The sequence below is a fragment of the Sesamum indicum genome, linkage group LG1 (assembly GCF_026168435.1).
Source record: "Sesamum indicum cultivar Baizhima isolate 11 linkage group LG1, ASM2616843v1, whole genome shotgun sequence".
NCBI classification, from domain to species: Eukaryota; Viridiplantae; Streptophyta; class Magnoliopsida; order Lamiales; family Pedaliaceae; genus Sesamum; species Sesamum indicum.
In genome coordinates, this window is record NC_142657.1 from 10305339 (window position 1) to 10311338 (window position 6000).

The window sequence follows — 6000 nt, forward strand, 5'->3', positions numbered from 1 at the left end:
ATTATTTTTTCTGGTATTAGATATCATGGTTTTTATTATACATGGAATGTATTATTTTTGTCTATTATGTGTACTTGGATTATTATGCTAGTTTCATGAAAATGGATGATCATGGAGCCCTTGACCATTTGAATGTATTTTTTTCGGTAAAGGTAAATTGCATAAATAGATAAAAAGTAAAATACAACCACACGGTTCAAGCAGTTGAGGACTCGTCAAACCAAGGGATCCTCCAAAATCGGTAAAGAGCACATGTACTAACTACTGAGGGGAGGGTATGACTATGCATAACATGTCTAATCTCCTCAATACAATCCTAGCAAGGTGTTATATGTACGGCTAGTATGCTGAAAGATCCATTGATTCCATTCTTGCCATAAGTGCTACACTAACGACGCCAACAGTGCACAGTATGAGGCGTTGATGATGTGCTTCCCACTCCATTTTAGCGGCATCCACTCTACGAAAATATTCCACGATCGAGTAGGCCATCGGACCCTTATAGTCCTCTGAATATCTGCAATGCACTGACGGACATAATGGCACTGAAAGAATAAATGTTCATGTGTCTCAAAGATCCCATCTTGGCAAAGGACACATGCCTTACTGGTGTGGTGCAGCCATGGTTTGTCAAGAGTAGATAACTTCCCCAAAATGGCAAGTTACAAGATAAATTGGTTGTGGGAAATCTTGAAAGGACCCAAGAATAGTGAAGTCCAGCCTACCTTGGGTCCTTGAGAACAAAAGAGATGATACATTGTCGTCGTTTGAATGTATTTATTTATTCTATTTATGTTGGGTGAGCCGATGTGCCCTTTTATTATCTCTCTCCTTCCTTCATTCTTTGCCTTGAAAAAATAAGGCTTGCTTTCCTTCCCCACTATGTAGTCCCCTCGATTGCTGATCGAGGTTTCTTTTTTAAATTGTAATGAGAGTAAATTAGGTTTTTTTTGTGAGGATCTTTTTTCACAAAAGTAAGCCCATGGAGAAGAAGGTCCATAGAGGAGGCCCACGGAGGAGTTACAAGGCCCATCTATATATTCATGGGTAAATTAAATTTGTAATGGCATAGGGCCACCCTACTTTAGACTCACTGCGGACTCAATGGGTTGCATAAGTTGGGCTCATGATCATCCAACAGGGGTGTGCTAGGTTCTTTTGCGTGTGATGCTTTTTTAATTTAAGTGTTTGATGATTATGCATGCAAAACAATCATGTGATCAGGTCTCAGTCAACACTCAAATTTAAGTCTCACTTGGTTGGAGCAAGTTAAAGTGTTAGGCCAAATTGCCACTACCCAAGTGTGGTCTCATGAGTCGTGGTACATTTGGAATAGAAACAAGCTGCACCATTGTTGTGAACAAAAGAACACACTCATTATTCCCCTGTCTCATGAGTCGTGGGGGGCAACAGTTGAGGTATGATTTGGTTGATGGGTTGAGACTGACACTAAATGAATATTAAGCCCATAATGGACTTGGGTCTAAATGGTGTTTCGATTTGTTCAAGCCTTCCATCTATAACAATATCATGATGAGGCTACCACTATCCAAATGTGGTCTCACGAGTCGTGGCATATTTGGTATAGAAGGCAAGCTACATTATTGTCATGAACAAAGGACACGGTCATTGTTTTTCTGTCTCACGAGTCATGGGGGGGGGGACAATTGATGTGTGATTGGGTTGATGATCGGGCTTAACATTGAGTAGCATGATTCACTTGGAATCCTCAGAATCATGTGAAGAGGTGAGGCAAAACATCTTAGGAATCTCATCGAATGAGAATGACATTGGTTGCCTCCCACAAGCCTTTTACATGTGAATCGTAAAAGTGGGGCATGTAAATTGTTCTTGTGGATCCCAAGCCCACGAGGAATGGATTTTCCAAAACCCCACCCAAGAGTGGTGGAATTTTGTAGAAATAGTGGGAGTAGTTAATGACTGAACGGCCAAGTCTTAACTCAAACACAATATTACCATAATCTATTTTATTTTCTGCTTTGCGTTTTGAATGCATGTCTAAGATTTGATTTTTATTTTTTATTTACTTTTGAGATTTATTTCATTTAATTAAACACAATTAATAAATTGCCGGCAAAGTCGGAGGATTGTCCTCAATTTCAAAACCTGGCTTATGCCATGGATAAGCCATTACCATATGACTTGCGAAAGTGGTCTTACTTAAAGAACATTTGACGTTCAGGATTAAGGCAGGAGGACAATCGCAAGGTCCACAGCATCATACCTGCTTTCATCATCCATGAGCATTTTGATAGGCTGGATGTCGTTGGCTTAATAATGCTCCACATAAATTGAATTTATGCAGCACTGAATAGGCATATTAGATATGCCGTGAAGGGAGTATTTTTCGAAGCCAAGATGACTTAAGATCGTCTGTACGTAAACATGGTGTTAAGATGCTATCCCTTATGGAGAAGCTCTAAGACTTCAATGTTGATCTTAAAATGAGATGTACATTGACATAACCCTTCAGTCACTTCATCCCCCCCCCCCCCAACTTATTTATTATGAACTCTAGATCGGCTTAAGATAACCATTCATGAGTTGATAAAAATGGTTGGAACAATACGAGTCAACGATTGAAGAATCTGCGCCATCGATATGGATTTGGAGGCTTCAACACCAAGAACGAAAGGCAAGGGTATCAGACGTTGAATGAGGAAGAAGGATGGAGCAAAGTCAGTCGTTGCAAGCGCTTTGAGCGCTCCTATCCCTATGATGGGCTAGGGTAAATGAAAATGGAAAAATGGTTCGGCAGTCAAGATTTACACATGATGTTTACATATATTTCCAAGAGGTACTGGAAAAGGGAGTATCTCAACTCCGCTCCACCTAAGCTATGACATTTGTTTAACAAACATAATTTCTATTTCTATTCCCATGTGTTGGACACTTGCTCTCGAAGTGCATTTCTGCAAATGGTTTACAGAAATGAAAAGGAATAGATCGCTAAGTAACATATTCTTAAAGCTAGGCGATGGCTAGGCCATTACTGCAAAAGCTATAAGACTAAGTAAACTTAGCTATTAGTATTCATGTTAATATAGTTTACAATTATGTAACCCAACGTGATAGATTTTTGTTAGTCAATTGTTGGACAAATTAGACTATAAAAGATTCTTTTGACAATGAGTCTACTAAGTTATAAATTGTTGTACTTCATGTCATAATTGGATTATGAACGCTCAAAAACAAATGGCTAGATAGTCAAGAAAAAAACTTATAAAGAGTAGCTTGTATAAGCTAGGCCATATCCCTCCAGTTAGGATAAGTAAGTTGGTAGATTCAAAGAGTCTAGATATAAATTATTTGAGTTTCCTAACTTATGAATCCTTCTTGAGAAAGAAGAAAGTCGTGAAAGCATTTTGTGAGCAAAGAAATACTTGTCAAAACGATCTAGTGGATTAGATTCAAATACATCTATAGGTTACTGAGTACACATAAACTAGTAGAGGGTTCACAAGCTTAAAAACTTTTGAAAAAATCTAGCAATTAGACTTGAAGTGGAGAATCAAACTGGTTATGATACAAACCCTTCAATTGGATCGAGATGGTGTTTATTTAGTGAGAGTTCTTGAAGTATCTAAATAAGAATGGGATTCTCATTCAGTGACATTCTTCCTGAAGAAAGGATGTTGATTTCTCTTGGATAAGGAAGAAATCGAACATTGATTGTTCATAGTTCAATTGGTATTTTACTGAATTACCTGGCCCATCGGGATATAGACTTTCAAAAATCGTCAAGTTGGAAAACATGGCATTTTTTTAAGGTTGTGATCCAAACACCATATCTGATATGGATTGGCAAGCCTGTATCCTAACAAAATCTTGAGTATAGTGAATAGTCCTGCATACGTCAAGGGACTACTTGGAGGCAAATTAGACTCGGAGTCTGATTTATACAGGTTCATTATGGAATAATGCAAACATTATTTGTAATCAAATCTTCACTTACTATATTTAAGTTCTCTAGAGGACGATCTGAAAGCACCAGTTACTTGATAGGTAAGTGTTTCTGAATCTAACCGGATAAGGAGAAGCATTTTAAGACATCGACTGGATAAATGGATTGGAGCCATAATATCCGTTGTGGAGCTCAAACTAGGTTTGAACATCCTATATCTAGAATACTTATTATGACAAGTTCATGAGGTATATGACTTAGTCAAGGATAATGTGGAAGGTTAATGGGAGCTCAATTGTGTTCTTAGTGTTCTAGATGTTAAAAACATCATTTGGAATGATAGAAGATGTTGTGGAACTCTAAAACACAAATATTGTTCATAAAATTCTCCATATAGGAATTGAATCCCTGTCTAGGGATAAGCTATCCAAGATTCAGTCGTGGTAGACTAATGAGGAGCTTAGATGTTTTACATCCCCTAACTCTTTGTTATAAGCATCATGGAAATGTTATTTGGTGCACTAAGTTTGATTTTGCTTATGCTTTTTAAGCATAACAATGGATATTGAATGTGCACCGATGAGACAATAGATAGCTATTGGAGGGCTATCTTTAATACCTGAATAAGGATTGAAGAAAAGCTCTTGTGCTCATGCACTCAGGGACGTTCCTTTAACTATCTCTCATTTTAATTTTAATCCTTGAGTTGCATGTCATGATCCACATTGAGGGTAATGTGGATTTTAAGTGTGGGGGTATGGTTATATGCATGTTGAATTTGGTTGTTGTTGGTTGATTGAATATGCTTGTTGAATTTAGTTGTTGTTGGTTGTTGAATATGCTCATTGAATGTGCTTGGAAGGATTTTTGTGCTTGATTAAAAAAAAAATTGATTTTTGATATGCTTGGTGCTTGGTGGAAATGCTTGATGAAAGCTTTTGAGGGATGAACCTAATGAAAAAAATTTCCTTTCCTTTTTTAAGTTGACTTGAAATGAAGAACTTTTTGACAAATCTTTGTGGAAAATTTTGACATGATGAAACCTTTTCAACTTTGGACCACTCTTGACTTAATGACATTATGTGAAAAAGAATACATGTTTTATATTTAAGGATAATTCACAAGTTGAAAACTTATTTTTACCAAAATGATTTGAATTGAAATCTTTTGTTATAGGATTAGTGGACTAAAGCACACCTCGCAAGATTTTGAGCTTATCATTTTCATAAAATATTTCATTCTTTCTTGAGAGAAAATACTTCTACGACTTTTTGTTCCTAGAACATGCTTTGAATCACATTGAGACCACATAATTATGACTACACAAATTGTCATGATTTTATAGTGATTTAATCTTCCTTTTTGAGCCAAAATTTTTCCTAATCTTGTGAATTTATAGCATATTCAACTAAAAAGGGATGATATGGGATAAAGATGGCAAAGTTGAGCTAAAAATGGGAATTGAAGGCACCAAAAAAGGAAGAAAAGATTTCAAGGCAGTTTTGCGGGATTGACTAAATGTGCCCACGCTCAGTGATTTGGTCAACAAGGATGAAGAAAGGAAAGATGCGATTTTCGCAAGAGAAAAAAAAAGAATAATTTGTTGAATTTTGGAAAGGATTCCTTGAAATACATGATTGATGATTTGTTGACATTTTAGAAACCAATGTCTAGATTCGTAGGAGGCTTTTATTATAAATAGGGGGGTCTCTCCATTTGTTTAACACACTTTGAATTGAATAGACAATTTTATTTTCATATTATCTCTTTAGTCTCATTGCCTAGAGTTAGTGGTATTCCACTTTCTAGTGTGTTCTTTCATTAAAATGTTCAACAAATTTTATCATTTTCTGGTTAAGGTTAAGGTGATTGCTTGATTCGTAAATTATTGTGAGATCTAATCTGCTCTTTTTACACTTGTAAATAAGTATTCATGTTATTCTCTGTGCCCTTATTACAAACATCTAATTTATGAATAGTGTGGCCAATTGTTCATTATGAAGAAGGTTTGCTTAGCTAATTGAACTTTACAAACCCATGTAATTGTTTATTTAGTTCAATACTTAGTAGCAACG